Below are 20538 nucleotides of genomic sequence, written 5' to 3'. Positions count from 1 at the left end.
ATAGCGGCCACCGGGGTCAGAGAAGGAGGAGGAAATTTGAAAGGGGAAAGAGCGAGAGAAAAGAATAGCAACGCCTGCCGTCTTAGAGCCTTTGGAAGCTGATACGACTATGGGGTATGAGTGGCGTGTGAAGGAAAAAGTAGCGGCACTATCAAAATGCGTTTCCTGTAGGAAAGCTACGTCCGCTCTCACATTACGGAGCTCTCTCAGGGCCAGTCTACGTTTGACGTTAGAATTGAGCCCCTTAACGTTTAAGGAAACCAGCTTAGCCATCAGGGTAACAAAAGAAGTGTGGACCTGCAACAATGTAGCTTACCAAGAGGAGACCACTCACGGACAGATACAGCGCCATGACCACCATCCAGGAGTCACCCGCTCCATCCACTGGACGAACCCTAGAAAAGAAAGGGGGAAGGGGAAACAAGGGGAAGGCAGGGGGACGTACACAAACAACACAAAGACACCAAAAATAAACCATAAATTCAAAAAGGTCAAGAGCACATGTCTCAATACCCTGACATGTAAAGTCAGGTAAAGGGGGGCAAACGGTTGTCTGTAAATAGTTGTACCAGTAGTGTCCATCAGCCCGTAGGCTGAACTTCGGTAGCCCCCAGGGGGGGGAAGTAGGAATCACCAACAGATTTAAGTAAGGTAAGTTAAAGAGAGATAACAACATATCAAAAACCAAACCACGCAATTCGAGAATCACCGTGTATCACGGTGATGTGGCCAAGTAATAGCAATGCAAGCAACCACTTCTCCATAGAAGAGCAGAGGGGGGAAAAGTTCCCACCAATCCCACTTCACTCTGGAGATAGGGGTGGACCCGACCCAGAAGGAGGGCTCGACTCAGCAGATCTCGGGAGGCGCCTCTTCTGCCGCGTAGCTTGCCATATAGGCGGCGGAGAGGGTGGAGGGGGGGCTATGGTCCATTCCGTAATCTTAGGCATCGGTATGTCGAGGATGTCACAGAAGTGGGATAGGTCTGTCAGGTTACGCAGAATGGCGGACCGACCATTTCTCCTGGCTGAGAGAGCAAAGGGAAAGTTCCATCTATAGGAGGCATCATGGTCCCTCAACACATTCAAAAGAGGTCGTAGGAGGCGCCGCTTCTGGAGAGTGATCCAAGAAAGATCAGGGAATATTTGAAGGGATGCACCATAGAAGTCCAGTTCCCGGAGATTTCGTGCTTTAGCCATGATGGCCTCCTTGACTGTGTGGTCATGCAAACAGCAGATGACATCTCGTGAGACTCCAGTAGTGGGTTTGGGCTTAAGGGCCCTATGCGCCCTATCAAATTTAATCCTATTGGTGGGTGGCTCTCCCAGAATAGAATTGAAAAGGCCTTCAAGAGTGCTTATCAGGTCATTATCTTGAGTCGCCTCAGGCAGGCCTCGTATTCTGATATTGTTCCGTCTCCCTCTATTGTCAAGATCTTCTATGTGACGCTGCATGTCATCAAGGGCAAGTGACTGGGTGCACACAGTGGAACGTAGTTTGTCAATGTAGTCTCTGGTACAATCATGGTCATCTTCAAGAGAGTGGACGCGCTGAGCAATATGATGCATGTCTTTTCTCACTTCGGCCAGTTCCACTCTAAAGGTCTCCTTCACCTCATCAATTAAAGATTTGAAATCACGTTTGGTGGGGAGTTGAGATAGGAGGTTGTGGACCCCTTGCTGTGAAAGAGTGCCTATGACTGAGGCTTCAGAGTCTGATTCAACTACGGGCCAGTCAGCTCTAGGGGAATCATCAGAGCGGGGTGTGCCAGATCCTGATTTAGAGGGTATGATTTGGCCCCCTTTCTTTGTTTTGTCCCCACGCTGTGCTTTAGGGTTAGATGCCATCATGTATTTTAATATAGGCTGCTGTCTCTTTAAGGGGACAAATTCCTTGTGCTGTCGGCCCTGATGTGGTGGGGACTGTGACTGTGTACAGGGCAGGGGTACCTCTGGGGTACTTACTTCACCTCCTGCAGTGGCGCTCTGCGCTGTCTTGGAGGAGGACGGAGCTGCTGCAGCGTGTGCCTCCACACCGTCTGAGGCACAAGATGGCCGCTTGCCACGTGGCGGGGAGCGCCCGCTCTCACCTCCAGCCAGATAGCGGTCTCCTCTCTCCCCTTCCTCCGGTCGCTGTAATGCAGCAGGGCGGCGGTGTCTCTTGGTCCCTTGCTGCGGCGTCACCGGGCTGTAGGAAGGCGCGGACTGCTGCGTGAGGAGCCGGCTGGATCCGGATGCGGCCGCGCCGCGGGTATGGTACGGGGTGAGAGAAGGCAGGCGGATACCGAGACCCACCGAGGCTGAGGCTGTACCGGGAGTCTTCCTGCACCCCTGCTCCATGTAACGAGGTGAGCCGCTGCGGTGGGGTCGGGTTATGGCCGCTTATGTAGCTGCGTGGTGAGGAGCTCTGGTCTTAGGCTGCTTCCTCCATCGGCGGTTTGCCACGCCCCCCCGAAAAAAAGAATATTTTCACCGGGGTACCCCTTTAACCTGTTTATCCAATGCCTTCAGCCATACTGCCCTTGCCAGGGGGTCCAATATAGCACAAAGTTTATTGCTAATTTTATACTTTATATCAGAATAAAATCAATAAAACACGATTAAAGATGAGTGAACCTTGAACGTGCACATTTAATTAAACTAGAATTTTAAAAATTTCATCCAAACCAAAATGGTAGCAATAAAAACTACAAGAAAAAATAGAGGTTTCAGAATCGAGCCACTTCTGGCCCCGCCTCTTCACTGACCACCAATCACTGACGGAGATGGGACAGCCCCACTGCCAGTCATTGGTTGAGCAGCCTGTCAGTACGGATAAGGGGCCAGAAGTGTCCGAGGCGGCTGCAGGAAATGCAGGGAACAGGCAGCGGGACCCCGGGGAGCCCAGACACATCCGTACAAACTTTATTACTTTCCTCATCAGCCATCGGCCGTGTATGATTGTTACATGTAGTGATGCGCGATCGGCGGCAGAAGACGTTTGATCACGTTGAAAGACAACGATCAGCTGATGATCCGGCTCCTCGTCTGATCATTGTCTTCATTACATGGAGCGATAATCTGCAGCCTGATTGGGCAGATAGTTTTTCCCGCTTCATTTCGGGGTAAATTATCCGGATCGTCTCATCAGGATCATTCCCCGTCATAGTAACTGAGATAAAAGAGCGAGGAGCGATGGGCGGAGCCAGGAGCCGGCTGATGGGCAGACAGGAAGGGGTTAACACAATGAGGCAACGTCCCAGAGAAGGTCATATATAACAGTCTGTCACCTGACAGCCGGTTAATGGTTTACGTATCTTTATGACAATCTTAATGTTACAGATTATATAAGATTGTAAAACTCTACAACCTGATCTCTCATCGGAGCCGCAGAAAATCCCGACTATTAGATGGAAATTCTAAACAGAACTTTATTTGTAAAATTATTATGTTATTGTGTTTGGAAGGAAGCGGATCAGCGTCTCCCTATTATGTATCCATGGACCAACCTGTTTCCTTTACTATCGGGAATAATACAGGGAGTATTACAGGGGCAGGTAAAGAAAAAAAATCCTTCAAATCAACTGGTGCCAGAAAGTGCCAGAGATTTGTAATTTACTTTTATCAAAAAATCCTCCAGTACTTATCAGCTGCTGCATGTCCTGCAGGAAGTGGTGTATTCTCTCCAGTCTGACACAGTGCTCTCTGCTGCCACCTCTGTCCATGTCAGGAACTGTCCAGAGCAGGAGAGGTTTTCTATGGGGATTTGCTGCTGCTCTGGACAGTTCCTGACATGGACAGAGGTGGCAGCAGAGAGCACTGTGTCAGACTGGAGAGAATACACCACTTCCTGCAGGACATGCAGCAGCTGATAAGTACTGGAAGACTGGAGAGACTTCACCACTCCCTGCAGGACATACAGCAGCTGATAAGTACTGGAAGACTGGAAAAAAATGTTTAGAAGTAAATTACAAATTAATCTGAAGGGAAAAAAATGGTGAACTATCCCTTAAAAAAAGGATTGTATGGGAAAACAAAAACTTGCTGCATTTCTGGGAGTGTTGAACCTGCTCTCCTCCCCTCCTCCGGTCACTGTATGGTGCACAACTCCTTGCATGTTTGATATAATGTTGGTTCAAAGAACAATGAAACTGAAGCTGCAGAACTAATGATTCCTTTAGCAGCGGGGGCACTAAGCAGGGGCTCGGGGTTATCCCTTATACTCTAATACCCCCCCAGGCACTTTCAGGGGAAACTCATTGTCTAATTTCAGTCAGAGACTCCTTGCTGAGATGGTGACACCACAAACCCCCTTCTCTTGTCCCAGAGATAATAGTGTGTGATCTGTGGAGTCATTGAGTGCCGACTATTGTCTATAGGAAGAAACCTCTCCGGACACAAGAGCTCTGAGAGTAAAGTCCCTTCTCCAAGAGGAAACCAGTGAGGAGGCCGGACGTGTCCATAGGTTGTGAAAGCTAAACGTATATGGCCGCTCCCTGAGCAGCTCCACCAGGATTATCCTAGTTAGAATATATGACATCATTTATTACATATCGTCGCTCATTATATACTGATACATAAGCAGAATCAGCCACCGTCTCAGAATGTAGCCTTAAAGGGATTGTTCACTCGAAAAAAAATCTGGTGCCAGAAAGTGTCACAGATTCGTAATTTACTTCTATTAAAAAATCTCGTCTTCCAGAACTTATCAGCTGCTGTATGTCCTGCAGGAAGTGGTGTATTATTTTCAGTCTGGAGAGCAGGAGAGGTTTTCTATGGGGATTTGCTGCTGGACAGTTCCTGACATGGACAGAGGTGGCAACAGAGACAATACACCACTTCCTGCAGGACATACAGCAGCTGATAAGTACTAGAAGACTGGAAATTTTTTAATAGAAGTAAATTACAATTTTTTTACGCTCACTGGGACTTTGTTGATTTAAAGGAAAAAACATTTTTTGTGAACTACCCCTTTAATATCCACAATTAAACGACAATGAAGCCCCTAAGGGCATTTTTATAAAATATCAACTACACAAGGTGAGACTTCTAGCCAGGCACTGTGATACTGAGTACATCACTGAGTACATACTACAGTACGTTTTTTCTTCCCCACAGTGTTACAGAATACAGTAGAAGCGTTAGGCTTTGTTCACATTGAAGGTTCTCTCTCTGTTTGCGAGCACTTCATACCTGCATGTCACAGATAGACGCAGATGTACCCTATGATATGTCAGTGGGGTCTGGTGGATGTCACTGGTTTGTGGGATGCAACATGAGGAAACAGACCACTGTGGCTTTCATTATAACTAGTGTCGGATCCACTATGGACATGTGACCAGAGACTTGGTCCAGGGGCAACAGAGAGTATGAAGCCTTCAAAATTATTCATATTATACATCTTAGTACAGCCATCTGCCCGTAAAGTACGGCCAAGACTGCACTTTTCATGATTCTGAATAGTATGTATCTTGAATTGCATGTTCTGATTCTACTGTAATAATTGTTGTGTGGTGATTGACAAGTTCTACCACACCCATCTGGTTTCTTCTGCTAGCCCGAGCCAAGCTGCAGATACTTTAGACTGAGCAGTAATGGACAGGTTCCTTTGAAACTGTTTGAAAATGTTGGTCCCCTCAAAGATAATCTTGGTGTAATGGTGGAGGGGGAAGAGGACAAGGCCAATCTACTAAATACATTCTTCTCTACTGTATTCACAGAGGTGAATCCTATAACAGAGGACATGACTAGGGATAATGTAAATCCTCCCATAAATCTCATCTGCCAAACACAACAAGAAGTGGGGAGACGCCTTAAAAAACATTAAATCCATAAGTCACCGGGCCCAGAAGGTATCCATCCTAGAGTACTGCAAGAATTATGTACTGTGTTAGACAGACCGTTATTCCTAATATTTATAGATTTTATAGTGACAGGGATTGTTCCACAGGACTGGTGCATAGCTAATGTGGTACCAATATTCAAAAAGGGGTCAAAGAGTGATCCTGGAAACTACAGGCCTGTAAGTCTAACATCTATAGTAGGTAACGTATTTGAGGGGATTGTAAGAGATGTATACTGGGGTATAATATATAAGAGATGTATACTGGGGTATAATATATACACACAAACAGAGATGTAGCAGATCTCCCCTGCACTACAGCCTATATGTGTTATTATCCTGAGAAGGGGATATATAGTATTGATCTAATATCACTGGGTTCTAGTTACAAACACCACACCTATAAAGAAACAACTGAACCTCCATAACTTATTACCATACAAAGAATACTTTATTACATAAAAAAGCACATACATAGAGAATCGTACTATACAGTGAACTGCGACTGAGAAAATACATTAAAAACCAACAAAGAAAACATACAAATGAGGGGTGCTACTGTCAGGCAATATGTGAAGAGATGATCAGGGATAAAATACACTACAATTCATAGGTATACTACCATAAGCCCACCCTAACCAACTCCATCATCAAAATTAATCATACAAAATGTATTATCTTACCCAAATGGAGGTGATGTACCAGCCGGACAGTTGCCCCCAACCCAACGCACGTTTCGGTGAACAACCTTTATCAAGGGGTTTTTAATGTATTTTCTCAGTCGCAGTTCACTGTATAGTACGATTCTCTATGTATGTGCTTTTTTATGTAATAAAGTATTCTTTGTATGGTAATAAGTTATGGAGGTTCAGTTGTTTCTTTATAGGTGTGGGGTATAATATATAAGAGATACTATACTAGAGTATAATATATAAGAGATGCTATACTGGGGTATAATATATAAGAGATGTATACTGGGGTATAATATATAAGAGATGTATACTGGGGTATAATATATAAGAGATGTATACTGTGGTATAATATATAAGAGATACTATACTAGAGTATAATATATAAGAGATGCTATACTGGGGTATAATATATAAGAGATGTATACTGGGGTATAATATATAAGAGATGCTATACTGGGGTATAATATATAAGAGATGTATACTGGAGTATAATATATAAGAGATGCTATACTGGGGTATAATATATAAGAGATGTATACTGGGGTATGATATATAAGAGATGTATACTGGGGTATAATATATAAGATGTATACTGGGGTATAATATATAAGAGATGTATACTGGGGTATAATATATAAGAGATGTATACTGGGGTATAATATATAAGAGATGTATACTGGAGTATAATATATAAGAGATGTATACTGGGGTATATTATATAAGAGATGTATACTGGAATATAATATATAAGAGATGTATACTGGAGTATAATATATAAGAGATGTATACTGGGGTATAATATATAAGATGTATACTGGAGTATAATATATAAGAGATGTATACTGGGGTATAATATATAAGAGATGCTATACTGGCGTATAATATATAAGAGATGTATACTGGAGTATAATATATTAGAGATGTATACTGGAGTATAATATATAAGAGATGTATACTGGTGTATAATATATAAGAGATGTATACTGGTGTATAATATATAAGAGATGTATACTGGTGTATAATATATAAGGGATGTATACTGGTGTATAATATATAAGAGATGTATACTGGGGTATAATATATAAGATGTATACTGGAGTATAATATATAAGAGATGTATACTGGGGTATAATATATAAGAGATGTATACTGGGGTATAATATATAAGAGATGTATACTGGGGTATAATATATAAGAGATGCTATACTGGGGTATAATATATAAGAGATGTATACTGGAGTATAATATATAAGAGATGTATACTGGAGTATAATATATAAGAGATGTATACTAGAGTATAATATATAAGAGATGTATACTGGAGTATAATATATTAGAGATGTATACTGGAGTATAATATATAAGAGATGTATACTGGTGTATAATATATAAGAGATGTATACTGGTGTATAATATATAAGAGATGTATACTGGAGTATAATATATAAGAGATGTATACTGGAGTATAATATATAAGAGATGTATACTGGAGTATAATATATAAGAGATGTATACTGGTGTATAATATATAAGAGATGTATACTGGAGTATAATATATAAGAGATGTATACTGGAGTATAATATATAAGAGATGTATACTGGGGTATAATATATAAGAGATGTATACTGGAGTATAATATATAAGAGATGTATACTGGAGTATAATATATAGGAGATGTATACTGGTGTATAATATATAAGAGATGTATACTGGAGTATAATATATAAGAGATGTATACTGGAGTATAATATGTAAGAGATGTATACTGGGGTATAATATATAAGAGATGCTATACTGGGGTATAATATATAAGAGATGTATACTGGGGTATAATATATAAGAGATGTATACTGGAGTATAATATATAAGAGATGCTATACTGGGGTATAATATATAAGAGATGTATACTGGGGTATAATATATAAGAGATGTATACTGGAGTATAATATATAAGAGATGTATACTGGGGTATAATATATAAGAGATGTATACTGGGGTATAATATATAAGAGATGTATACTGGGGTATAATATATAAGAGATGCTATACTGGGGTATAATATATAAGAGATGTATACTGGAGTATAATATATAAGAGATGTATACTGGAGTATAATATATAAGAGATGTATACTAGAGTATAATATATAAGAGATGTATACTGGAGTATAATATATTAGAGATGTATACTGGAGTATAATATATAAGAGATGTATACTGGTGTATAATATATAAGAGATGTATACTGGTGTATAATATATAAGAGATGTATACTGGGGTATAATATATAAGAGATGTATACTGGTGTATAATATATAAGAGATGTATACTGGAGTATAATATATAAGAGATGTATACTGGAGTATAATATATAAGAGATGTATACTGGAGTATAATATATAAGAGATGTATACTGGAGTATAATATATAAGAGATGTATACTGGTGTATAATATATAAGAGATGTATACTGGAGTATAATATATAAGAGATGTATACTGGAGTATAATATGTAAGAGATGTATACTGGGGTATAATATATAAGAGATGCTATACTGGGGTATAATATATAAGAGATGTATACTGGGGTATAATATATAAGAGATGTATACTGGGGTATAATATATAAGAGATGTATACTGGAGTATAATATATAAGAGATGCTATACTGGGGTATAATATATAAGAGATGTATACTGGGGTATAATATATAAGAGATGTATACTGGGGTATAATATATAAGAGATGTATACTGGGGTATAATATATAAGAGATGTATACTGGTGTATAATATATAAGAGATGTATACTGGGGTATAATATATAAGAGATGTGTACTGGGGTATAATATATAAGAGATGTATACTGGTGTATAATATATAAGAGATGTATACTGGGGTATAATATATAAGAGATGTATACTGGAGTATAATATATAAGAGATGTATACTGGAGTATAATATATAAGAGATACTATACTAGAGTATAATATATAAGAGATGTTATACTGGGGTATAATATATAAGAGATGTATACTGGAGTATAATATGTAAGAGATGTATACTGCAGTACAATATATAAGAGATGCTATACTGGAGTATAATATATAAGAGATGTATACTGTGGTATAATATATAAGAGATGTATACTGGGGTATAATATATAAGAGATGTATACTGGAGTATAATATATAAGAGATGCTATACTGGGGTATAATATATAAGAGATGTATACTGGGGTATAATATATAAGAGATGTATACTGGGGTATAATATATAAGAGATGTATACTGGGGTATAATATATAAGAGATGTATACTGGGGTATAATATATAAGAGATGTATACTGGTGTATAATATATAAGAGATGTATACTGGGGTATAATATATAAGAGATGTATACTGGTGTATAATATATAAGAGATGTATACTGGGGTATAATATATAAGAGATGTATACTGGAGTATAATATATAAGAGATGTATACTGGAGTATAATATATAAGAGATACTATACTAGAGTATAATATATAAGAGATGTTATACTGGGGTATAATATATAAGAGATGTATACTGGAGTATAATATGTAAGAGATGTATACTGCAGTACAATATATAAGAGATGCTATACTGGAGTATAATATATAAGAGATGTATACTGTGGTATAATATATAAGAGATGTATACTGGGGTATAATATATAAGAGATGTATACTGGAGTATAATATATAAGAGATGCTATACTGGGGTATAATATATAAGAGATGTATACTGGGGTATAATATATAAGAGATGTATACTGGGGTATAATATATAAGAGATGTATACTGGGGTATAATATATAAGAGATGTATACTGGTGTATAATATATAAGAGATGTATACTGGGGTATAATATATAAGAGATGTATACTGGTGTATAATATATAAGAGATGTATACTGGGGTATAATATATAAGAGATGTATACTGGAGTATAATATATAAGAGATGTATACTGGAGTATAATATATAAGAGATACTATACTAGAGTATAATATATAAGAGATGTTATACTGGGGTATAATATATAAGAGATGTATACTGGGGTATAATATATAAGAGATGTATACTGGAGTTAATATATAAGAGATGTATACTGGAGTATAATATATAAGAGATACTATACTAGAGTATAATATATAAGAGATGCTATACTGGTGTATAATATATAAGAGATGTATACTGGAGTATAATATATAGGAGATGTATACTGAAATATAATATATAAGAGATGTATACTGGAATATAATATATAAGAGATGTATACTGGAGTATAATATATAAGAGATGTATACTGGGGTATAATATATAAGAGATGAATACTGGGGTATAATATATAAGAGATGTATACTGGAGTTAATATATAAGAGATGTATACTGGAGTATAATATATAAGAGGTGTATACTGGGGTATAATATATAAGAGATGTATACTGGGGTATGATATATAAGAGATGTATACTGGAGTATAATATATAAGAGATGTATACTGAAGTATAATATATAAGAGATGTATACTGGAGTATAATATATAAGAGATGCTATACTGGGGTATAATATATAAGAGATGTATACTGGGGTATAATATATAAGAGATGTATACTGGAGTATAATATATAAGAGATGTATACTGGAGTATAATATATAAGAGATGTATACTGGAGTATAATATGTAAGAGATGTATACTGGAGTATAATATATAAGAGATGTATACTGGAGTATAATATATAAGAGATGTATACTGGGGTATAATATATAAGGGATGTATACTGGGGTATAATATATAAGAGATGTATACTGGGGTATAATATATAAGAGATGTATACTGGGGTATAATATATAAGAGATGTATACTGGAGTATAATATATAAGAGATGTATACTGGGGTAAAATATATAAGAGATGTATACTGGGGTATAATATATAAGAGATGTATACTGGGGTATAATATATAAGAGATGTATACTGGGGTATAATATATGAGATGCTATACTGGGGTATAATATATAAGAGATGTATACTGGGGTATAATATATAAGAGATGTATACTGGGGTATAATATATAAGAGATGTATACTGGGGTATAATATATAAGAGATGTATACTGGAGTATAATATATAAGAGATGTATACTGGAGTATAATATATAAGAGATGTATACTGGAGTATAATATGTAAGAGATGTATACTGGAGTATAATATATAAGAGATGTATACTGGAGTATAATATATAAGAGATGTATACTGGGGTATAATATATAAGGGATGTATACTGGGGTATAATATATAAGAGATGTATACTGGGGTATAATATATAAGAGATGTATACTGGGGTATAATATATAAGAGATGTATACTGGAGTATAATATATAAGAGATGTATACTGGGGTAAAATATATAAGAGATGTATACTGGGGTATAATATATAAGAGATGTATACTGGGGTATAATATATAAGAGATGTATACTGGGGTATAATATATGAGATGCTATACTGGGGTATAATATATAAGAGATGTATACTGGGGTATAATATATAAGAGATGTATACTGGGGTATAATATATAAGAGATGTATACTGGGGTATAATATATAAGAGATGTATACTGGGGTATAATATATAAGAGATGTATACTGGGGTATAATATATAAGAGATGTATACTGGGGTATAATATATGAGATGCTATACTGGGGTATAATATATAAGAGATGTATACTGGGGTATAATATATAAGAGATGTATACTGGGGTATAATATATAAGAGATGTATACTGGAGTATAATATATAAGAGATGTATACTGGAGTATAATATATAAGAGATGTATACTGGGGTATAATATATAAGAGATGTATACTGGGGTATCTTAATGAACATAATCTTGTGACGCAGCACCAGTATTGGGGACTTATGAGGGATCGATCCTGTCAGACTAATCTGATCGGCTTCTATGAAGAGGTGAGTTATAGACTGGACCTGGGGGAGGCTGTATATGTGTATATAGACAGGACCTGGGGGAGGCTGTATATGTGTATATAGACAGGACCTGGGGGAGGCTGTATATGTGTATATAGACAGGACCTGGGGGAGGCTGTATATGTGTATATAGACAGGACCTGGGGGAGGCTGTATATGTGTATATAGACTGGACCTGGGGGAGGCTGTATATGTGTATATAGACAGGACCTGGGGGAGGCTGTATATGTGTATATAGACTGGACCTGGGGGAGGCTGTATATGTGTATATAGACTGGACCTGGGGGAGGCTGTATATGTGTATATATACTGGACCTGGGGGAGGCTGTGGACGTTGTGTATATAGACAGGACCTGGGGGAGGCTGTATATGTGTATATAGACTGGACCTGGGGGAGGCTGTATATATGTATATAGATAGGACCTGGGGGAGGCTGTATATGTGTATATAGACAGGACCTGGGGGAGGCTGTATATGTGTATATAGACTGGACCTGGGGGAGGCTGTATATGTGTATATAGACAGGACCTGGGGGAGGCTGTATATGTGTATATACACAGGACCTGGGGGAGGCTGTATATGTGTATATATATAGTACCTGGGGGAGGCTGTATATGTGTATATATATAGTACCTGGGGGAGGCTGTATATATGTATATATATAGTACCTGGGGGAGGCTGTATATGTGTATATATATAGTACCTGGGGGAGGCTGTATATGTGTATATAGACTGGACCTGGGGGAGGCTGTGGACGTTGTGTATATAGACTGGACCTGGGGGAGGCTGTATATGTGTATATAGACTGGACCTGGGGGAGGCTGTATATGTGTATATAGACTGGACCGGGGGGAGGCTGTATATGTGTATATAGACTGGACCTGGGGGAGGCTGTATATGTGTATATAGACTGGACCTGGGGGAGGCTGTATATGTGTATATAGACAGGACCTGGGGGAGGCTGTATATGTGTATATAGACTGGACCTGGGGGAGGCTGTATATGTGTATATAGACTGGACCTGGGGGAGGCTGTATATGTGTATATAGACAGGACCTGGGGGAGGCTGTATATGTGTATATAGACAGGACCTGGGGGAGGCTGTATATGTGTATATAGACTGGACCTGGGGGAGGCTGTATATGTGTATATAGACTGGACCTGGGGGAGGCTGTATATGTGTATATATACTGGACCTGGGGGAGGCTGTGGACGTTGTGTATATAGACAGGACCTGGGGGAGGCTGTATATGTGTATATAGACTGGACCTGGGGGAGGCTGTATATATGTATATAGATAGGACCTGGGGGAGGCTGTATATGTGTATATAGACAGGACCTGGGGGAGGCTGTATATGTGTATATAGACTGGACCTGGGGGAGGCTGTATATGTGTATATAGACTGGACCTGGGGGAGGCTGTATATGTGTATATATACTGGACCTGGGGGAGGCTGTGGACGTTGTGTATATAGACAGGACCTGGGGGAGGCTGTATATGTGTATATAGACTGGACCTGGGGGAGGCTGTATATATGTATATAGATAGGACCTGGGGGAGGCTGTATATGTGTATATAGACTGGACCGGGGGGAGGCTGTGGATGTTGTGTATATAGACAGGACCTGGGAGAGGCTGTATATATGTGTATATAGACAGGACCTGGGGGAGGCTGTATATGTGTATATAGACTGGACCTGGGGGAGGCTGTATATGTGTATATAGACAGGACCTGGGGGAGGCTGTATATGTGTATATAGACTGGACCTGGGGGAGGCTGTATATGTGTATATAGACAGGACCTGGGGGAGGCTGTATATGTGTATATAGACAGGACCTGGGGGAGGCTGTATATGTGTATATAGACTGGACCTGGGGGAGGCTGTATATGTATATATAGACAGGACCTGGGGGAGGCTGTATATGTGTATATAGACAGGACCTGGGGGAGGCTGTATATGTGTATATAGACTGGACCTGGGGGAGGCTGTATATGTGTATATAGACAGGACCTGGGGGAGGCTGTATATATGTATATAGACTGGACCTGGGGGAGGCTGTATATGTGTATATAGACAGGACCTGGGGGAGGCTGTATATGTGTATATAGACTGGACCTGGGGGAGGCTGTATATGTGTATATAGACTGGACCTGGGGGAGGCTGTATATGTGTATATAGACAGGACCTGGGGGAGGCTGTATATGTGTATATAGACAGGACCTGGGGGAGGCTGTATATGTGTATATAGACTGGACCTGGGGGAGGCTGTATATGTGTATATAGACAGGACCTGGGGGAGGCTGTATATGTGTATATAGACTGGACCTGGGGGAGGCTGTATATGTGTATATAGACTGGACCTGGAGGAGGCTGTATATGTGTATATAGACTGGACCTGGGGGAGGCTGTGGACGTTGTGTATATAGACAGGACCTGGGAGAGGCTGTATATGTGTATATAGACTGGACCTGGGGGAGGCTGTATATGTGTATATAGACTGGACCTGGGGGAGGCTGTATATGTGTATATAGACGTGACCTGGGGGAGGCTGTATATGTGTATATAGACTGGACCTGGGGGAGGCTGTATATGTGTATATAGACAGGACCTGGGGGAGGCTGTATATGTGTATATAGACTGGACCTGGGGGAGGCTGTATATGTGTATATAGACAGGACCTGGGGGAGGCTGTGGATGTTGTGTATATAGACTTGACCTGGGGGAGGCTGTATATGTGTATATAGACTGGACCTGGGGGAGGCTGTATATGTGTATATAGACAGGACCTGGGGGAGGCTGTGTATGTGTATATAGACAGGACCTGGGGGAGGCTGTATATGTGTATATAGACAGGACCTGGGGGAGGCTGTATATGTGTATATAGACAGGACCTGGGGGAGGCTGTATATGTGTATATAGACAGGACCTGGGGGAGGCTGTATATGTGTATATAGACAGGACCTGGGGGAGGCTGTATATGTGTATATAGACTGGACCTGGGGGAGGCTGTATATATGTATATAGACAGGACCTGGGGGAGGCTGTGGACGTTGTGTATATAGACAGGACCTGGGAGAGGCTGTATATGTGTATATAGACTGGACCTGGGGGAGGCTGTATATGTGTATATAGACTGGACCTGGGGGAGGCTGTATATGTGTATATAGACTGGACCTGGGGGAGGCTGTATATGTGTATATAGACTGGACCTGGGGGAGGCTGTATATGTGTATATAGACAGGACCTGGGGGAGGCTGTATATGTGTATATAGACTGGACCTGGGGGAGGCTGTATATGTGTATATAGACAGGACCTGGGGGAGGCTGTATATGTGTATATAGACTGGACCTGGGGGAGGCTGTATATATGTATATAGACAGGACCTGGGGGAGGCTGTGGACGTTGTGTATATAGACAGGACCTGGGAGAGGCTGTATATGTGTATATAGACAGGACCTGGGGGAGGCTGTATATGTGTATATAGACTGGACCTGGGGGAGGCTGTATATGTGTATATAGACAGGACCTGGGGGAGGCTGTATATGTGTATATAGACAGGACCTGGGGGAGGCTGTATATGTGTATATAGACAGGACCTGGGGGAGGCTGTATATGTGTATATAGACTGGACCTGGGGGAGGCTGTATATGTGTATATAGACTGGACCTGGGGGAGGCTGTATATGTGTATATAGACTGGACCTGGGGGAGGCTGTATATGTGTATATAGACAGGACCTGGGGGAGGCTGTATATGTGTATATAGACAGGACCTGGGGGAGGCTGTGGATGTTGTGTATATAGACTGGACCTGGGGGAGGCTGTATATGTGTATATAGACAGGACCTGGGGGAGGCTGTATATGTGTATATAGACAGGACCTGGGGGAGGCTGTATATGTGTATATAGACAGGACCTGGGGGAGGCTGTATATGTGTATATAGACTGGACCTGGGGGAGGCTGTATATGTGTATATAGACTGGACCTGGGGGAGGCTGTATATGTGTATATAGACTGGACCTGGGGGAGGCTGTATATGTGTATATAGACAGGACCTGGGGGAGGCTGTATATGTGTATATAGACTGGACCTGGGGGAGGCTGTATATGTGTATATAGACTGGACCTGGGGGAGGCTGTATATGTGTATATAGACAGGACCTGGGGGAGGCTGTATATGTGTATATAGACAGGACCTGGGGGAGGCTGTATATGTGTATATAGACAGGACCTGGGGGAGGCTGTGGATGTTGTGTATATAGACTGGACCTGGGGGAGGCTGTATATGTGTATATAGACAGGACCTGGGGGAGGCTGTATATGTGTATATAGACAGGACCTGGGGGAGGCTGTGGATGTTGTGTATATAGACTGGACCTGGGGGAGGCTGTATATGTGTATATAGACAGGACCTGGGGGAGGCTGTATATGTGTATATAGACTGGACCTGGGGGAGGCTGTATATGTGTATATAGACTGGACCTGGGGAGGCTGTATATGTGTATATAGACTGGACCTGGGGGAGGCTGTATATGTGTATATAGACTGGACCTGGGGGAGGCTGTATATGTGTATATAGACTGGACCTGGGGGAGGCTGTATATGTGTATATAGACTGGACCTGGGGGAGGCTGTATATGTGTATATAGACTGGACCTGGGGGAGGCTGTATATGTGTATATAGGCTGGACCTGGGGGAGGCTGTGGACGTTGTGTATATAGACTGGACCTGGGGGAGGCTGTATATGTGTATATAGACAGGACCTGGGGGAGGCTGTATATGTGTATATAGACTGGACCTGGGGGAGGCTGTATATGTGTATATAGACAGGACCTGGGGGAGGCTGTGTATGTGTATATAGACTGGACCTGGGGGAGGCTGTATATGTGTATATAGACAGGACCTGGGGGAGGCTGTATATGTGTATATAGACAGGACCTGGGGGAGGCTGTATATGTGTATATAGACAGGACCTGGGGGAGGCTGTGGACGTTGTGTATATAGACTGGACCTGGGGGAGGCTGTATATGTGTATATAGACAGGACCTGGGGGAGGCTGTATATGTGTATATAGACAGGACCTGGGGGAGGCTGTGGACGTTGTGTATATAGACTGGACCGGGGGGAGGCTGTATATGTGTATATAGACTGGACCTGGGGGAGGCTGTATATGTGTATATAGACTGGACCTGGGGGAGGCTGTATATGTGTATATAGACAGGACCTGGGGGAGGCTGTATATGTGTATATAGACTGGACCTGGGGGAGGCTGTATATGTGTATATAGACTGGACCTGGGGGAGGCTGTATATGTGTATATAGACTGGACCTGGGGGAGGCTGTATATATGTGTATATAGACAGGACCTGGGGGAGGCTGTATATGTGTATATAGACAGGACCTGGGGGAGGCTGTATATGTGTATATAGACAGGACCTGGGGGAGGCTGTATATGTGTATATAGACAGGACCTGGGGGAGGCTGTATATGTGTATATAGACAGGACCTGGGGGAGGCTGTATATGTGTATATAGACAGGACCTGGGGGAGGCTGTATATGTGTATATAGACTGGACCTGCGGGAGGCTGTATATAAGTATATAGACTGGACCTGGGGGAGGCTGTATATGTGTATATAGACTGGACCTGAGGGAGGCTGTATATGTGTATATATACTGGACCTGGGGGAGGCTGTGGACGTTGTGTATATAGACTGGACCTGGGGGAGGCTGTATATGTGTATATAGACAGGACCTGGGGGAGGCTGTATATGTGTATATAGACAGGACCTGGGGGAGGCTGTATATATGTATATAGACTGGACCTGGGGGAGGCTGTATATGTGTATATAGACAGGACCTGGGGGAGGCTGTGGATGTGTATATAGACAGGACCTGGGGGAGGCTGTATATATGTATATAGACTGGACCTGGGGGAGGCTGTATATGTGTATATAGACAGGACCTGGGGGAGGCTGTATATGTGTATATAGACAGGACCTGGGGAGGCTGTATATGTGTATATAGACAGGACCTGGGGGAGGCTGTATATGTGTATATAGACAGGACCTGGGGGAGGCTGTGGATGTGTATATAGACAGGACCTGGGGGAGGCTGTATATGTGTATATAGACTGGACCTGGGGGAGGCTGTATATGTGTATATAGACTGGACCTGGGGGAGGCTGTATATGTGTATATAGACTGGACCGGGGGGAGGCTGTGGACGTTGTGTATATAGACTGGACCTGGGGGAGGCTGTATATGTGTATATAGACTGGACCTGGGGGAGGCTGTATATGTGTATATAGACAGGACCTGGGGGAGGCTGTATATGTGTATATAGACAGGACCTGGGGGAGGCTGTGTATGTGTATATAGACTGGACCTGGGGGAGGCTGTATATGTGTATATAGACTGGACCTGGGGGAGGCTGTATATGTGTATATATAGACAGGACCTGGGGGAGGCTGTATATGTGTATATAGACTGGACCTGGGGGAGGCTGTATATGTGTATATAGACAGGACCTGGGGGAGGCTGTGGATGTGTATATAGACAGGACCTGGGGGAGGCTGTATATATGTATATATATAGTACCTGGGGGAGGCTGTATATGTGTATATAGACTGGACCTGGGGGAGGCTGTATATGTGTATATAGACAGGACCTGGGGGAGGCTGTATATGTGTATATAGACAGGACCTGGGGGAGGCTGTATATGTGTATATAGACAGGACCTGGGGGAGGCTGTGGACGTTGTGTATATAGACTGGACCTGGGGGAGGCTGTGGACGTTGTGTATATAGACTGGACCTGGGGGAGGCTGTGGACGTTGTGTATATAGACAGGACCTGGGGGAGGCTGTATATGTGTATATAGACAGGACCTGGGGGAGGCTGTATATGTGTATATAGACAGGACCTGGGGGAGGCTGTATATGTGTATATAGACAGGACCTGGGGGAGGCTGTATATGTGTATATAGACTGGACCTGGGGGAGGCTGTGGACGTTGTGTATATAGACTGGACCTGGGGGAGGCTGTATATGTGTATATAGACAGGACCTGGGGGAGGCTGTATATGTGTATATATATAGTACCTGGGGGAGGCTGTATATGTGTATATAGACTGGACCTGGGGGAGGCTGTATATGTGTATATAGACTGGACCTGGGGGAGGCTGTATATGTGTATATAGACAGGACCTGGGGGAGGCTGTATATGTGTATATAGACAGGACCTGGGGGAGGCTGTGGACGTTGTGTATATAGACTGGACCTGGGGGAGGCTGTGGACGTTGTGTATATAGACTGGATCTGGGGGAGGCTGTGGACGTTGTGTATATAGACAGGACCGGGGGGAGGCGGTGGACGTTGTGTATCTGGACTTTTCTATAGTTTTCGATACTGTACCGCATTTAAGATTGGTCTACAAAATGAGGACGCTGGGAAATATAAGGAAAGTAAGTAACTAACTGGCTAAGTGATAGAAAACAGAGGGTGGAGGGGTCATTGATGGAACATATTCAGATTGGGTCACAGTTACTAGTGGGGTACAGCAGGGGGCAGTGTTGGGTCACAATTACTAGTGGGGTACTACAGGGGTCAGTGTTGGGTCACAGTTATTAGTGGGGTACTACAGGGGTCAGTGTTGGGTCACAGTTACTAGTGGGGTACCACAGGGGTCAGTGTTGGGTCATAGTTAGTGGTGGGGTACTACAGGGGTCAGTGTTGGGTCACAGTTACTAGTGGGGTACCACAGGGGTCAGTGTTGGGTCATAGTTAGTGGTGGGGTACTACAGGGGTCAGTGTTGGGTCACAGTTACTAGTGGGGTACCACAGGGGTCAGTGTTAGGTCACAGTTACTAGTGGCGTACAGCAGGGGTCAGTGTTGGGTCACAGTTACTAGTGGGGTACCACAGGGGTCAGTGTTGGGTCATAGTTAGTGGTGGGGTACAGCAGGGGTCAGTGTTGGGTCACAGTTACTAGTGGGGTACCACAGGGGTCAGT

This window comes from Dendropsophus ebraccatus, chromosome 7 (genome assembly GCF_027789765.1).
Source record: "Dendropsophus ebraccatus isolate aDenEbr1 chromosome 7, aDenEbr1.pat, whole genome shotgun sequence".
NCBI classification, from domain to species: Eukaryota; Metazoa; Chordata; class Amphibia; order Anura; family Hylidae; genus Dendropsophus; species Dendropsophus ebraccatus.
The sequence above is the reverse complement of the archived record's forward strand: the minus strand, read 5'-3'. Positions refer to the sequence as shown.